Consider the following 17,479-nt stretch of genomic DNA (forward strand, 5'->3'; position numbering starts at 1 on the left):
TGGGGCCACACTAAGCACCCCAGAACACGTGATATATGAGTGCCACCTCTTCGACGACGTAGCAGCGCAATTACGCCACCAGTTACCCGACCACGACACGTACCACCTGCTCAGGCATGAGGACCATTTTTCAATCCTAAACAAACTAGCAAACGAGATCTCACTTAAAGTGATAAAGGAATTTCTTAGGAACAACGATTAAGACTTCATTGCAACCGATCTGACTCCGTGCACTTGTCCCGTTCCGCCACGGCGTGGACTCGGCCAACCGCCTCACGCCTGGAATCCGCCACGTCTGGGATTAGGGGGAGGGTGCGCCTTATTACCGATCCAGACACTCACCGATTTTGACATTAGGTTAAGTTAGGTTAGATGTAGGATAAGCTAGGATAGCAACACTAGATAGTACTGCAACGATCAACAACTCCGGCCAGCCCGGTGCCAGGGGCACGTTCACCGGGATTAACTCGGTGAACATGGCCAACATCGTAGGTTTATACAATGCTGGCGCATCTGTAACGTTGCAGGTAGAAGTAGATTAGCATAGGTAGAAACAGAACACCATAATCAAGACATAACAGTAGTGCCCATAGTGTGAGTAAAGTAACTAACATATAGTAAGCTGTAGTATTAACACTTGAATTGTATCAATTGCGACCCACTAATTGTTTAAGGTGGTGGGTTGTTATGTATGATATATATTGAAGAATAAATTTCTAGGGGACTGATGGCCTCAGAAGTTAACTACATCTACATCTACATTTATACTCCGCAAGCCACCCAACGGTGTGTGGCGGAGAGCACTTTACGAGCAACTGTCATTACCTCCCTTTCCTGTTCCAGTCGCGTGTGGTTCGCGGGAAGAACGACTGCCGGAAAGCTTCCGTGTGCGCTCGAATCTTTCTATTTTTACATTCGTGATCTCCTCGGAAGGTATAAGTAGGGGGAAGCAATGTATTCGATACCTCATCCAGAGAAGCACCCTCTCGAAACCTGGACAGCAAGCTACACCGCGATGCACAGCGCCTCTCTTGCAGAGTCTGCCACTTGAGTTTGCTAAACATCACCGTAACGCTATCACCCTTACCAAATAGCCCTGTGACGAAACGCACCGCTCTTCTTTGGATCTTCTCTATCTCCTCTGTCAACCCGACATGGTACGGATCGCACACTGATGAGCAATACTCAAATATAGGTCGAACGAGTGTTTTGTAAGCCACCTCCTTTGTTGATGGACTACATTTTCTAAGGACTCTCCCAATGAATCTCAACCTGGTACCCGCCTTACCAACAATTAATTTTATATGATCATTCCACTTCAAAGCGTTCCGTACGCATACTCCCTGATATTTTACAGAAGTACCTGCTACCAGTGTTTGTTCCGCTATCATATAATCATACAATAAAGGATGCTTCTTTCTATGTATTCGCAATATATTACATTTGTCTATGTTAAGGATCAGTTGCCATTCCCTGCATCAAGTGCCTATCCGCTGCAGATTTTCCTGCGTTTCGCTGCTGTTTTCTAATGCTGCAACTTCTCTGTATACTACAGCAGCATCCGCGAAAAGCCGCATGGAACTTCCGACACTATCTACTAGGTCATTTATATATATTGTGAAAAGCAATGGTCCCATAACACTCCCCTGTGTCACGCCAGAGGTTACTTAAACGTCTGTAGACGTCTCTCCATTGAGAACAACATTCTGTGTTCTGTTTGCTAAAAACTCTTCAATCCAGCCACACTCCGTAGGCTCTTACTTTGTTTTTCTTCAGGAGCGGTATCGATCGCCTTCCGCAAGTCAAGGAAAATGGCATCTACCTGGGAGCCTGTATCTAATATTTTCTGGGTCTCATGAACAAATAAAGCGAGTTGGGTCCCACACGATCGCTGTTTTCGAAATCCATGTTGATTCCTACAGAGTAGATTCTGGATTTCCAGAAATGACTTGATACGCGAGCAAAAAACATGTTCTAAAATTCTACAACAGATCGATATCACAGATATAGGCCTATAGTTTTGCGCATCTGCTCGACGACCCTTCTTGAAAACTGGAACTACCTGTGCTTTTTTCCAATCATTTGGAACCTTACGTTCTCTAGAGACTTGCGCGCTGCTGCTACGGTCGCAGGTTCGAATCCTGCCTCGGGCATGGATGTGTGTGATGTCCTTAGGTTTAAGTAGTTCTAAGTCTAGGGGACTGATGACCTGAGATGTTGAGTCCCATAGTGCTCAGAGCCATTGGAACCATTTTCTAGAGACTTGCGGTACACGGCTGTTAGAAGGGGGCAAGTTCTTTCGCGTACTCTGAGTAAATTCGAATGGGTATCCCGTCAGGTCCTGTGGACTTTTCCTCTGTTGAGTGATTTCAGTTGCTTTTCTATTAAGTCCCTTAGTGCTCAGAGCCATTTGAACCTGTTACGTGGTAGAAATAGTTGGCGGTAGTAAGTCACGTAAAATCAAGATGGCGCCGCTTGCTTCGAGATTACAACACAGATGGCATTGGCGAATCGTTGCGGGTGACTATAACTGGCCCTTAATATTTTCAAAGCGTCAGTATACTAACCGTCTGAAAGCCACTACTGAGGTATTTCCAAAACTAGGAATATTGACGAGCAATATCGATGGGTTCAAAAGTATTCTCAAAATTGACAATACGTACTGTCGACTATTGACAGTTTGACTGTTTTCACCAAGTCAGATGTTGACAAGGCTCCATGACCAACCACACGGCGTCAGTGTAAACAATTTATGTTTTCAGTTCGTCATTAATAGCATACCTCAGATCCAGTTTTTCAAGTAGTCTTTTTACGCAAAGCAGTTTTAATAGGCCTTCGCAAGTAGTAGTTGTATCTTCCTGGCAGATTAAAACTGTGTGCCGGACCGAGACTCGAACTCGGGACCTTTGCCTTTCGCGAGCAAGTGCTTGGGTAGCTCAGATGGTAGAGCACTTCCCCGCGAAAGGCAAAGGTTCCGAGTTCGAGTCTCGGTCCTGCACACAGTTTTAATCTGCCAGGAAGTTTCATATCAGCGCACACTCCGCTGCAGAGTGAAAATATTCTAGAAGTTGTATGTCCACTTTGGGACGGTGAATGAAGAACTCACTATGACGTAGCGTTTCATTATTGAAAAATAGTATTACCTTCTTGAATTACACTGCAGTGTGGAAAAACACTTCTAGTTCGACAGGAATGGGCTTCATATATGTAATGTCTAGTTAGAGGCCAGCAATAAAAAATGTCAGCCTCTTCAAATTATCACAAACGTCAAAAATTTACCTTAATTGTCTCAATATACCCTTGAAACGCAGATATTTGCTTCACAGGTTTCCATTAAAATTTTGCTAATTGTGATAGTTGCTGTTACAGCACTAAACTTCAAGCAATCGAAGATCCGCCTGCAGCCAGAAATTTGAAAAATATTCCAAATGTCTCGTCCTCTGCGACTGCCCCTCTCATTAACGAGTTTTGATTCCGTAGTTTATGTAGAATGAGCATTAACAATATGTCGTTCGATGGAGGACTGATCCGAAACAGCTTATGAATTGTTCGGGGGTTCGTGGCTCTTTAACATGCGACACGTGTTAACTTATTTTCAGCCACTCTCGGAACCATTTACTATTTTTCGTTGTTTTTTGTCATTTCTTGCTAGGTATACCCAGCATAATTGCGGTACATGCTATGTTTTGGATGTTCGACATCTTAACATTGTAAAATACCGCTGTTAACTGAGGATATTGGTGATGTTACTGGTGCTGTGAGATCCCTTCAATGTACTGCAGCTTCAAGAAACTAGTATCGTCAATGTATATTGATCGTGTGCATGTCCCATATCGTTGCAAAAAGTGTGGGTGCTTTGGCCGTCCAGTCGTTACGTGTTGCTTGAATACATTACAGTGCATTGTGGAAAGCACTGACATGTATCCAAACAAAGACTGGACGGCGGACGGTGACTCTGGAGAAATCACAAAGGGATTCTCACAATGTACAATTTTGGGCCCGCTCGTATTCCTTATGTATATCAATGACCTTCGGCATAATATTCATCAAGCACAATTCGTATTTTTTGCAGACGATGCTAGTGTTGTAATAAATTTCATTAAGAGAGACCAACAAAAGAGATTGCTAATGACGTTTCTCAAAGAATTATTAAGGGCATCTCCGGAAATGGACTTCGCCTGAATGCTGAGAAAACACACTATATTCAGTTCTTAACAACGAATAGTCCTACCAACCACTGATGTAGCACATGAACAGGAGTCAGTAAGCGGGTTAGAATGCTCCAAATTTATGGGTTTACATACTGATAAAAACCAGAACTGGAAGCAGCATATTACTGAGCTGATCAAAAAAACTCTTCATATGACTGCTAATCTCGCAAACCAGGCAATCAATCTTCTGACATATTTTTCATATTTCCACTCAATAATGTCTTACAATTTTCTGTCGCAACTCATGACGCAAATGAAAATATTGGTTGCATAAAAGAGAGCAGTAAGAATAATATGTGGTGGTCACCCGCGGTCATTATGTAGGTACCTCTTCAAGGAATTAAGCGTTTTAACTGAACCTCTCAATGCATACGTTCGCTAAAGAAATTTGTCGTAAATAACCAATCACAATCTGAGAAGGGAAGTGGTTTCCGTACTTTCAACACTAGACGAAAAAGTTATCTTTATTCTCCGCTACTGACGCTGTCAGTGGCTCAGAAAGGAGTTCAATATCCAGCAACAGAATTTTGTTATTGTTTGCCCAATAACATAAAATGTCTGACAAATAGAATGATAAGAGGTAAAGGAGGCCACTCTCAACCAATTAGAAATTTGAGAAATTGAAAGACAGATGTGTATATCCCCGCACCTATTATTAAATGAGCAAACCCAATTAAATTATTCATCTCTTTGAGATGAGATCATAACCTCAAGATAGAAGCAAAACTTTGGGCCCCAGTCCATCGTAGTTAAAAAGTGCTCAGCTGAGACATAACTTTCGTCTTTTCATTGTACTGTAATTGCTAATGGTCATTCACGTAATTGTACATTAAGCTGTGGATCGATACCTTAAGAGGTTGAGATATTATTCTTGCCTTGTTATTATGTTCATCTGTGTATTATCATCATAATGTACACTCCTGGAAATGGAAAAAAGAACACATTGACACCGGTGTGTCAGACCCACCATACTTGCTCCGGACACTGCGAGAGGGCTGTACAAGCAATGATCACACGCACGGCACAGCGGACACACCAGGAACCGCGGTGTTGGCCGTCGAATGGCGCTAGCTGCGCAGCATTTGTGCACCGCCGCCGTCAGTGTCAGACAGTTTGCCGTGGCATACGGAGCTCCATCGCAGTCTTTAACACTGGTAGCATGCCGCGACAGCGTGGACGTGAACCGTATGTGCAGTTGACGGACTTTGAGCGAGGGCGTATAGTGGGCATGCGGGAGGCCGGGTGGACGTACCGCCGAATTGCTCAACACGTGGGGCGTGAGGTCTCCACAGTACATCGATGTTGTCGCCAGTGGTCGGCGGAAGGTGCACGTGCCCGTCGACCTGGGACCGGACCGCAGCGACGCACGGATGCCCGCCAAGACCGTAGGATCCTATGCAGTGCCGTAGGGGACCGCACCGCCACTTCCCAGCAAATTAGGGACACTGTTGCTCCTGGGGTATCGGCGAGGACCATTCGCAACCGTCTCCATGAAGCTGGGCTACGGTCCCGCACACCGTTAGGCCGTCTTCCGCTCACGCCCCAACATCGTGCAGCCCGCCTCCAGTGGTGTCGCGACAGGCGTGAATGGAGGGACGAATGGAGACGTGTCGTCTTCAGCGATGAGAGTCGCTTCTGCCTTGGTGCCAATGATGGTCGTATGCGTGTTTGGTGCCGTGCAGGTGAGCGCCACAATCAGGACTGCATACGACCGAGGCACACAGGGCCAACACCCGGCATCATGGTGTGGGGAGCGATCTCCTACACTGGCCGTACACCACTGGTGATCGTCGAGGGGACACTGAATAGTGCACGGTACATCCAAACCGTCATCGAACCCATCGTTCTACCATTCCTAGACCGGCAAGGGAACTTGCTGTTCCAACAGGACAATGCACGTCCGCATGTATCCCGTGCCACCCAACGTGCTCTAGAAGGTGTAAGTCAACTACCCTGGCCAGCAAGATCTCCGGATCTGTCCCCCATTGAGCATGTTTGGGACTGGATGAAGCGTCGTCTCACGCGGTCTGCACGTCCAGCACGAACGCTGGTCCAACTGAGGCGCCAGGTGGAAATGGCATGGCAAGCCGTTCCACAGCACTACATCCAGCATCTCTACGATCGTCTCCATGGGAGAATAGCAGCCTGCATTGCTGCGAAAGGTGGATATACACTGTACTAGTGCCGACATTGTGCATGCTCTGTTGCCTGTGTCTATGTGCCTGTGGTTCTGTCAGTGTAATCATGTGATGTATCTGACCCCAGGAATGTGTCAATAAAGTTTCCCCTTCCTGGGACAATGAATTCACGGTGTTCTTATTTCAATTTCCAGGAGTGTACTTGAAAATGAGATTATAACCCGAAACCTAGGTTGCGCAGTGATATTTATAATAAAATTATGAAACAGGGCAAAAAAACAGTGTTTGTTTAGGAAGATAAGTTTTGAATCTAACCTAAAGTTCTTTCTCCCAGACAACTTTTCCTATAGCTTGGACGAATTTTTATTTAAAAAATAGCAACTTGGGTTTAGTACAGCGCTTTAGCGTAATGTCCAAGAAACTATAATCAGGCAACTGTAGCATTTGAAAAGCATTCTTCCCTAAACATGGGACAAACATGTGTCACATAATTTACTTAAGAGCTGTAATAGCAAGAAATTCTCGAAGCTTTCACAGTATCGCAATTTGCACAGTACAAAATCGATATATGCACTGGAGATTATTAATGTTTCACTAGGCATTGCGACTGTGAACCATATTTGGCTATGCAAGTATATAAATGTGAGGAATGCTGTTTCTACACTGCTCGACAAAAAAAGTGAAACACCAAGAAGAAATGGTCGGATGTCTTGGTAGCTTCGTACGTGTACACACCATCGGCCGATATGTAAATTATTAGAGTTTCAATTCCCTGTGACAAGCAGAACGTCCACCAGCGTGTGTTAGCATTGTCCGTGTTTAGTGTTGCTACCATGTCTGGTCGGGTATGTAAGTGGCGCGAAGAGCTTAAGATGTTGAGTGGTCGCTGTGAAGGACACGGAGACACCGTACACTCTTGTGAGATAGCCTATCAGTACCTGACAAGAGTGTCTCAGTGTGGGTCTCCATTTGGCCGACTGGTCGAATTGTGGAAAATCCATATGTATGGGGCACTCAGATGTGACTGTGTCCCGAGGTTGGACTACATAGAATCATCAGGGCAGGCATATTTTTCGTCAAGGTTCCCGTCGGCTATGTTTGACCACCGTAACGAAGAATCGCCATATCGTGCGCAAAGCACATCACAGCACCTACACATCTGCCATTCCAGAATGAATGAAGTGATCTCGACAACATTCTGTGTCATCCTCATTATTGGTCGGAGATTAGCTGTAGTCTGACTAGGGAATTACCGTTCCATGCGTGGGCTCCCGTTATCACCACAACACAAACGGCCGTGTTTGGAGTGGCCCGTGTCTGGGAAGCTTGGACTGCTGATAACGTTATCGCATGAAATCGCTTTTCTGCACTATCCCGGGTGATCATCGTCGACGATTATGGTGGCGACCTGTTGTAAGGTATCATTCTTCCAACATTTTAAAGAAGTACAGTGGTGTTAGTCCATCCCTCATGGCGTGTGTTGCCATCGAGTATGTTTTCAGATCTCAGCTGGCAGTGGTTTAAAGAATTATGACGCCACAACACTACTTCACGGACACCATAAGTCATCATGTATTACTTCTCAGGTGACAGTATATTGGTGCAATTTTCCAACAGGACAATGCTCGCCCACACACAGCACTTGTATCCATGAGCTGTCTACATGATGTTGAGGCAGTTCTGTGTCCAACAGGATTCACAGATATGTCCTCCGAGCGAGGTGGCGCAGTCGTTGGCACACTGGACTCGCATTCGGGAAGACGAAGGTTGAAACCGGCGTCCGGCCGTACTGATATAGGTTTTCCGCGATTTTCCTAAATCGCTTCAGGCAAATGCCGGGATGGTCCCTTGGAAAGGCCATGGGCGATTTCTTTCCCCATCCTTCCCTAATCCGATGGGACCGATGACCTCGCTGTTTGGTCCCCTATCATAAATCAACCAACCACCTAACAGATCGGTCCCCAGTAGAACATGGTTGGAACCAGGTCGAACATCAGCTCCGTCCCAGTGCCAGTTTCCAGGGCATCAACGACCAGTCACAGCAGTTGTGGGCCAGCTTGCCTCAGTAGAGGACATAATGGCAAGCCGTGCACTTACGCCCAATGAAGCCTTCAATCCACAGTGTGTCGAGGGCGATGTTCACGCTGGAGATGATTTTGTGTCGTTTTGGAAGTACGAGGTGCATTCACGTTCTAAGACCTATGATTTTTTTTCTAATTAACTACTCACCCGAAATCGATGAAACTGGCGTTACTTCTCGACGTAATCGCCCTGCAGACGTACTCATTTTTCACAACGCTGACGCCATGATTCCATGGCAGCGGCGAAGGCTTCTTTAGGAGTCTCTTTTGACCACTGGAAAATCGCTGAGGCAATAGCAGCACGGCTGGTGAATGTGCGGCCACGAAGAGTGTCTTTCATTGTTGGAAAAAGCCAAAAGTCACTAGGAGCCAGGTCAGGTGAGTAGGGAGCATGAGGAATCACTTCAAAGTTGTTATCACGAACGTAAGGTTAGCCCGATGTGCGGGTGCGTTGTCTTGGTGAAACAGCACACGCGCAGCCCTTCCCGGACGTTTTTGTTGCAGTGCAGGAAAGAATTTGTTCTTCAAAACATTTTCGTAGGATGCACCTGTTACCGTAGTGCCCTTTGGAACGCAATGGGTAAGGATTACGCCCTCGCTGTCCCAGAACATGGACACCATCATTTTTTCAGCACTGGCGGTTACCCGAAATTTTTTTGGTGGCGGTGAATCTGTGTGTTTCCATTGAGCTGACTGGCTCTTTGTTTCTGGATTGAAAAAATGGCATCCACGTCTCATCCATTGTCACAACCGACGAAAAGAAAGTCCCATTCATGCTGTCGTTGGGCGTCAACATTGCTTGGCAACATGCCACACGGGCAGCCATGTGGTCGTCCGTCAGCATTCGTGGCACCCACCTGGTTACACTTTTCGCATTTTCAGGTCGTCATGCAGGATTGTGTGCACAGAACCCACAGAAATGCCAACTCTGGAGGCGATCTGTTCAACAGTCACTCGGCAATCCCCCAAAACAATTCTCTCCACTTTCTCGATCATGTCGTCAGACCGGCTTGTGCGAGCCCGAGGTTGTTTCGGTTTGTTGTCACACGATGTTCTGCCTTATTAAACTGTCGCACCCACGAACGCACTTTCGACACATCCATAACTCCTTCACCACATGTCTCCTTCAACTGTCGATAAATTTCAATTGGTTTCACACCACGCAAATTCAGAAAACGAATGATTGCACGCTGTTCAAGTAAGGAAAACGTCGCCATTTTAAGTACTTAAAACAGTTCTTATTCTCGCTGCTGGCCGTAAAATTCCATCTGCCGTACGGTGCTGCCATCTCTGGGACGTATTGACAATGAACGCGGCCTCATTTTAAAACAATACGCATGTTCCTATCTCTTTCCAGTCTGGAGAAAAAAAAACGGAGGCCTTAGAACTTGAATGCACCTCGTATTTTTTGCACCATGCGTTGTGCCCAGTCATGCAGCTTACCATGAACATGAACCAGGATGTTTATTTCAGCATTGTCGGTGACCAAGTCCTCCCCTTTCTTCTAAATCTTGACGTATGTATCAGGCTATTTTTAACACCGGGAGAAGCGTAGCAATCAGCACCCCTCAAATTTCGTAGATCTACGGAGTCGATTCGCCAAAGAGATGCTTCAGCTGGATATGGCATATCTCGTGAAACTTGAGGAGACGCTCCGAATTGCGGCCATTATCATGGCTATAAGTGATGTTACACATTGTTTGTGTGGTGTCTCCTGAGAGGGAGTTTTTATCCTACGTTCTCATATATGGGTCAATCCAACAAACGTACGACGCCTGGAGATGTACGCCATACTGAGCACGACTATACAGACTCTCAAACGAACTCCTATCCACAGAAATTCAGGAACATTGTAAGAGCTGGCGTACATACATTTCAGGTCCTCCCTGCGTACGAGACAGTCGGAGCGGCTTTAAAATTCAAGTGTCATTGACACAGAATGATTAATCCTTCAGGTATACACGTAGGCAATTGTAAAAGAATTAATTCTGTTGCATCGCTCTTTCTGGCAACGGTCTTGCCGTAGTGGCTACACCGGTTCCCGTGAGATCACCGAAGTTAAGCGCTGTCGGGCGTGGTCGGCACTTGGATGGGTGACCATCCAGGTCGCCATGGGCTGTTGCCATTTTTCGGGGTGCACTCAGCCTTGTGATGCCAATTGAGGAGCTACTAGACCGATTAGTAGCGGCTACGGTCAAGAATACCATCATAACGACAGGGCGAGCACGGATGACACGGCGGTCGGATTGTCCCGGTAGCCCACTCATGGCTCGAAGACGGAGTAAGTCTTTCTGTCCATATCCTAATGTAGGAAACCTCTGCTGTTTCACACCATTACTACTCAGCGATGGAACCAAAGAATAAGTTATAACCAGATACTAACAACACTTTTGAGGTAAACTTGTGACTAGGTTAAGGTAAAGATGACGTCAATCCGAAGGTTGGTTCGAACATCGCAGTGCTTTACCAAGCATGGACCTACTGTAACTGTTGCGCTCTTGTCTTCTACCTCGACATAAACAATTGTTAACGGGTTGCGAGTCCATAGAGAGGGGAACCCTTTATTGTACGATTACTCGATTGCTGAACAGTCATTGGTAACAGTTACTTCCATAAAATATCTAACAGTATGTGTACAGAGTGATTTGAACTGGAACGAGCGCATAAAGTTAACAGCGGGTAAGACCGAGATTCATTGGAAGACTCCTAAGGAAATGCAATCCATCAGCGAAGGAAGTAGCCTACAAAACACTCTTCTGGTCAATATTTGAATATTGCTTGTCGGTTTGGGATCCGTACGAGATAGAACTGATAGACGAAATAGGGAAGATCCAAAGAAAAGCAGCACGTTTCGTTACAGATTCAGTTACTAACAGCGAAAGCGTCGCAGGGATTCTCAGTCAATTCCAGTGGCAGACGCTGAAAGAGAGGCGCTCTGCATCACGGTGTGGTTTGCTGTTGAAGTTCTGAGAGCTTACGTTCTCAGAAGAGACAGCCCGTATATTGTTTCCTCCTACATACAACTCACAAAGAGACTATGAAAGTAAAATTAGAGAGATCTGAGTTCACTTAGGCTTACCAGCAATCGTTCTTCCCGCGAGGCATTTGCAACCCGAATAGGAAAAGGTGGGAGTGACACTAGTACACAAAGTACCCTCCGGCACACCGAAACGTGGCTTGCGGTGTATGTTGATGTGGATGTAGATGTAGGTATACCGAGAGGCACCCAGCCCGAGGGAGAATACGAGTTACAGTTAACGTAGACTTCGAAACAAAGAGCAGCTTGGCAATTTTCACATTCATAAATCATTGCCAGAGGTAAAAAATTGTGTGATACGTGACGAAAAGAAACCATAAGGCCAACTCGGTTCTGAACCTTGCACCTTCGGCTTTGTAGTGTAATATTTACATACTTAGCCATCGAGCAAAAAAAAGGTTACTTCAGGAACTATAGTAATCCACGGAAAACGTAACATCGGTAACAAATTTCTATTATTTATTAATACCGCACTATGCGTTTCGATATCTTAACTCTGAACGTCAGATAGTGCTGGTCGACATTTGATATATTGCGCCTACTTTTGGTCCAGCCGGATGAAACTGTTGTGTTTAGGTCAAAACATACTAAAATTACAAAGTAAATGTAAATTTCATTGAGAGCGTATAGAAATTAGGGTGAATAATAGTTTAAATGCCTGCTATTGATTATTAGACATAATAGCCTAATTTCAAAGTATACTTTATTGTATAGATTACATTGACATTAAGCCAAGCAATGTGACCAAAGCAGTATCAGCAAAACTAAAAATTTCAGTAGGTTACAGGTATCAGATGGTAAAGGGAATGACACACACACCCAAACATATAAATAGTAGAAAATTTGTACTGTTGTTTCGTGCTTTGTACTACAAAATAAAAATGACTGAAATTATCAAAGTGAACAACTTGTGAGACTCAGACCAAACTAAGAACGACGTGAGTTAACCTTTTATAGATGAGCGTATACTGGAGACGTAATTACGAAGGTAATTACAATGAAACTGAGATGGGCAAAGCATGTAGCCAGGCTAATGGATCGTAAAAGAAATTTTATTTTCTGTCTACATTGCATTTATTTTAACTACCAATCTGCCCCAGCTTTACACCGTTAGTACTACTTTGTTGCGGCCGTACAACTTGTCTCACAAAGTGGCAATAAATTATATACGCAAACGTTTCTCGTCAATCAGCATGTCTAGTTGTAAAACCCGTAACGAAACCCCTACAGTAGTTTCTTGGATTATCCTTCACATACAGAGAGAAAAACGCGGCGGGGACTTCAGTTTAACATAACAAAGGGTGTTTTCGTGAGAGCTTGCAAAAATTTAACAGAACGTAGAGGACGCTCCACTGAACAATTTGAGGTAGGGAGATGCCAGCTTAAGGAGATAATTGGAGTAAAATCACATTACTCTGTACTTTTTATTTACAATAGTTACAATTGATAGAAAATACCATCACTGACACAATAGACATACCATTTGTACTGTATCTTACATAATGTTCTGAAACAGACGGCCATCAACCTCATTGTAAACAAGTCATCGCCGAACAAGATTCTGAGGCAGCCTGAAAAATGTCCCTGCTGTGTTTCGAATCACTTCGCAGGCAGCTTCAATTCCGGCAATTAATTCCATCTCCATATCCACTGGGATCTCATACACAAGTGGTTTTACATAACCCCATAGGAAATACTCGAGGGGATTCAGGTCAGGTGACCTCGCAGGCCATGGAATAGGATCTCCCCTTCCAATCCAGCGACCAGGAAATACAACACTGACGTGGTTGCTGACATCCACACCGAAGTGAGGCAGTGCACCGTCATGTTGTACCCACAACCTCCCACGAACGGCCACGGGTACGTTCTCCAACAACTCAGAAGGAACTCTTTGCACGAACCTCAAGTACAGGTGGCAGTTCACGTGGCCAGGCAGAAGATATGGCCCAGTGAGACTGTCGCCTGCAATGCCGCCTAAGATATTTACAGAAAAACGTGCTTGATGGTATGACTTTCATACAGCGTGACGGTTTGACTCATCCCACACATGGCTATTCCTGCTATTCTAAATACACTACTGGCCATTAAAATTGCTACACCACGAAGTTGACGTGCTACAGACGCGAAATTTAAACGACAGGAAGAAGATGCTGTGATATGCAAATGATTAGCTTTTCAGAGCATTCACAGAAGGTTGGCGCCGGTGACGACACCTACAACGTGCTGACATGAGGGAAGTTTCCAACCGATTTCTCATACACAAACGGCGTTGCCTGGTGAAACGTTGTTGTGATGCCTCGTGTAAGGAGGAGAAATGCGTACCATCACGTTTACGACTTTGATAAAGGTCGGATTGTAGCCTATCGCGATTGCGGTTTATTGTATCGCCACATTGCTGCTCGCGTTGGTCGAGATCCAATTGCTGTTAGCAGAACATGGAATCGGTGGGTTCAGAAAGATAATACGGAACGCCGTGCTGGATGCCAACGGCCTCGTATCACTAGCAGTCGAGATGACAGGCATCTTATCCGCATGGCTGTAACGGGTCGTGCAGCCACGTCTCGATCCCTGAGTCAACAGATGGGGACGTTTGCAAGAGAACAACGATCTGCACGAACAGTTCGACGACGTTTGTAGCAGCATGGACTATCAGCTCGGAGACCGCGGCTGCGGTTACCCTTGACGGTGCATCACAGACAGAAGCGCCTGCGATGGTGTACTCAACGACGAACCTGGGTGCACGAATGGCAAAACGTTATATTTTCGGATGCATCCAGGTTCTGTTTACACCATCATGATGGTCGCATCTGTATCTGGCGACATCGCGGTGAACGCAAATTGGAAGCGTTTATTCGTCATCGCCACACTGGTGTATCACCCGGCGTGATCGTATGGGGTGCCATTGGTTACTCGTCTCTGTCACCTCTTGTTCGCATTGACGGCACTTTGAACAGTGGACGTTACATTTCAGATGTGTTACCCTTCATTCGATCCCTGCGAAACCCTACATTTCAACAGGATAATGCACGACCGCATATTGCAGGTCCTGTACGGCCCTTTTTGGATACAGAAAATGTTCGACTGCTGCCCTGGCCAGCACATTCTCCAGATCTCTCACCAATTGAAAACTTCTGGTCAATGGTGGCCGAGCAACTGGCTCGTCACAATACGCCAGTCACTACTCTTGATGAACTGTGGTATCGTGTTGAAGCTGTATGGTCAGCTGTACCTGTACACACCATCCAAGCTCTGTTTGAGTCAATGCCCAGGCGTATCAAGGCCGTTATTACGGCCAGAGGTGGTTGTTCTGGGTACTGATTTCTCAGGATCTATGCACCCAAATTGCGTGAAAATGTAATCACATGTCAGTTCTAGTATAATATATTTGTCCAATGAATACCCGTTTATCATCTGCATTTCTTCTTGGTGTAGCAATTTAAATGGCCAGTAGTGTACCACGACGATCAAATGAGGCCTCGTCAATAAACAGGAAATGTGGTCTATCAGTTCATTGTTGGAGCAATCACTGATACAAAGCGGCCCTTGGTGCAGTTTCAGTCACAAGCATTGCATGTACTCGTTGTGGGTGATATGGATGTATGTGTTGTTCGTGGAGTACTCGCCACATGCTAGTAGTTTCAGCGCCCATTTCACATGCAGTACGACGAGTACTTGTAGCGGGGTCCGCTGCAACACATTCGAACACCTCCTCTTCAAAATCGGGTGTGGTCCTCATGTTGCCAGGTCCCTCGTTTCTTTTTCCTAATGAACCAGTCTTCTGCAATTGTCAGTCGAGAGAAATAAACACTCGGCGTGATGGATGATGCCAGTTAGGAAATCGTTTCCTGTGCAGCCTTTCAGCAGCGATAACATTGCAACTGCTGACTAGGCGCATGTCAGTGACTTCTGCGAAACTGTACTGCTACTGCTCCATCGTATTGTACTGTATGTCTCGGAATAACACAGTAATGAATGGGTCTGTCATTCATTCTTAGCACGTACTGTCATGGGACACTGTAAATACGATACAACAGAGCCACATTATGGACAAGTAAAGTAAACAAAACTTGCAACATGACTTCCTAGTAATTAGGCTCGTCCTCCTTGTTTCCTTGCTGGAAATAAATAATATACACGTAAATAAACAGCACAGTACGTGTAAACTTGTACCATGTTAGATGTAAATAAGCTGGAAAACAGTAATCGTATACAACGCGGTAGACGAGTTTACTTCCCTATCCCCTTAAGCTGGCTTCTCCGACCCCAGGTTCAAATTGTTCAAATGACTCTCAGCACTATGGGACTTAACTGCTGTGGTCATCAGTCCCCTAGAACTTAGAACTACTTAAACCTAACTAACCTAAGGACATCACACACATCCATACCCGAGGCAGGATCCTAACCTGCGACAGTAGCGGTCGCGCGATTCCCGACTGTAGCGCCTAGAACCGCTCGGCCACTTCGGCCGGCCGACACCAGGTTCCCTACCTCAAATTGTTCAGTGGAGCATTCTCTATGTCTTGTTGCATTTTTACACGATCTTACGGAAACACCCTGTATAAACAGGGTCAGACAACTAAAACAGGCCACCCCAAATATACCTACAATGGATAAAAGACAGGCCACCCGAAATATATCCACAATGGATAAATATATCGAGTTGCAGTTTTCGCCAAGTTGTAAAGGATAATATGATGAATTTCCAGACATTCGCAACAATTTTTTTTTTCGTTTATAGTCTCCGAATTACGACATCGATTTGTATTTTCTGATGGATCTATACAATGTTTTCGTTTCTGAGGGAACTTCAACAACATAACATATATGGGACTTAATCAAATAGTGTCAACATAACAGCGACAGAATCCACTGCCCCGCTGTCAGGAGAAGAGGTTGCACAAACGACAGCCCTATTATACCAGATGTAAACAAACACGTGACTCAAATACGATTCGTGTGTTTGTTATCATGACTGCATCCTGGTTCAAAATGGTTCAAATGGCTCTGAGCACTATGGGACTTAACATCTATGGTCATCAGTCCCCTAGAACTTAGAACTACTTAAACCTAACTAACCTAAGGACATCACACACCACCCAGTCATCACGAGGCAGAGAAAATCCCTGACCCCGCCGGGAATCGAACCCGGAAACCCTGGCGTGGGAAGCGGGCTGTATCCTGAGCATTACTACATGCTATAAAGTGATTCCGGAGAAACAATACTGCACATTTAATTTCATTGGAGCTAACGTCAGCGCAAGCCCGTCTTATAAGGCATTTCACGGCTTCGAGAGTCGTTGGTGTTACCTTATTAGCCGGCCGCTGTGGCCGAGCGGTTCTAGGGGCTTCACTCCGAAACCGCGCTGCTGCTATGGTCGCAGGTTCGAATCCTGCCTCGGGCATGGATGTGTGTGATGTCCTTAGGTTAGTTAGGTTTAAGTAGTTCTAAGTCTAGGGGACTGATGACCTCAGATTGTAAGTAGGCTGTTTGTTTTCTTATTGGCAACGTTACGTAGCGCTCTATATGAAAATCACTGGCTGTGCTGTGAGTGATTTGTGAAAGGTATAAGTTAAAGTTAGTCAGGGCCATTGTTTAGTAGGGATTATTGAAAGCCAGATTGCGTTGCGCTAAAAAAAATATTGTGTGTCAGTTTAAGCACAGACGGGTATAAATTGTTCTAAGGGGACGTTACAAGATGTTAGGTCCCATAGTGCTTAGAGCCATTTGTTACCTTATTGGCTCTTTGTTTTAATTTTCGCCACAAATAAAAATACTGAAGTGTTAAGACAATTTTGCGTTTCCTGAAAGACCGTTACAATGCTCTCCAAATGTTCTTGTCTTAAGAGGGTCTGTTATTGTATAAACGGAATGGGAGGGACATCCGCCCGGTTGGTGTCACACCGATTGCCTTATGTCCAGTGGGATGTCTTCCTTTAACTGCGACAGCAGCATATCTTAGGAACTCGAGATACTTGAATGTATTTAGTTTCCCATCAGTTAAACAAGGAACA

General features: G+C 45.2%; 1 protein-coding gene and 1 pseudogene across 1 annotated transcript in view; both read left to right on the forward strand.

Annotated features, from left to right (window-relative positions):
* The window catches only part of LOC126189010 (LIX1-like protein), a 326,396-nt gene that overhangs the window by 283,648 nt on the left and 25,269 nt on the right, over positions 1–17,479 (forward strand). The gene's annotated exons all lie outside the window — the stretch shown is intronic.
* LOC126189264 (5S ribosomal RNA) lies at positions 10,438–10,555 on the forward strand (annotated as a pseudogene).

The sequence above is a fragment of the Schistocerca cancellata genome, chromosome 5 (genome assembly GCF_023864275.1).
Source record: "Schistocerca cancellata isolate TAMUIC-IGC-003103 chromosome 5, iqSchCanc2.1, whole genome shotgun sequence".
NCBI lineage: Eukaryota > Metazoa > Arthropoda > Insecta > Orthoptera > Acrididae > Schistocerca > Schistocerca cancellata.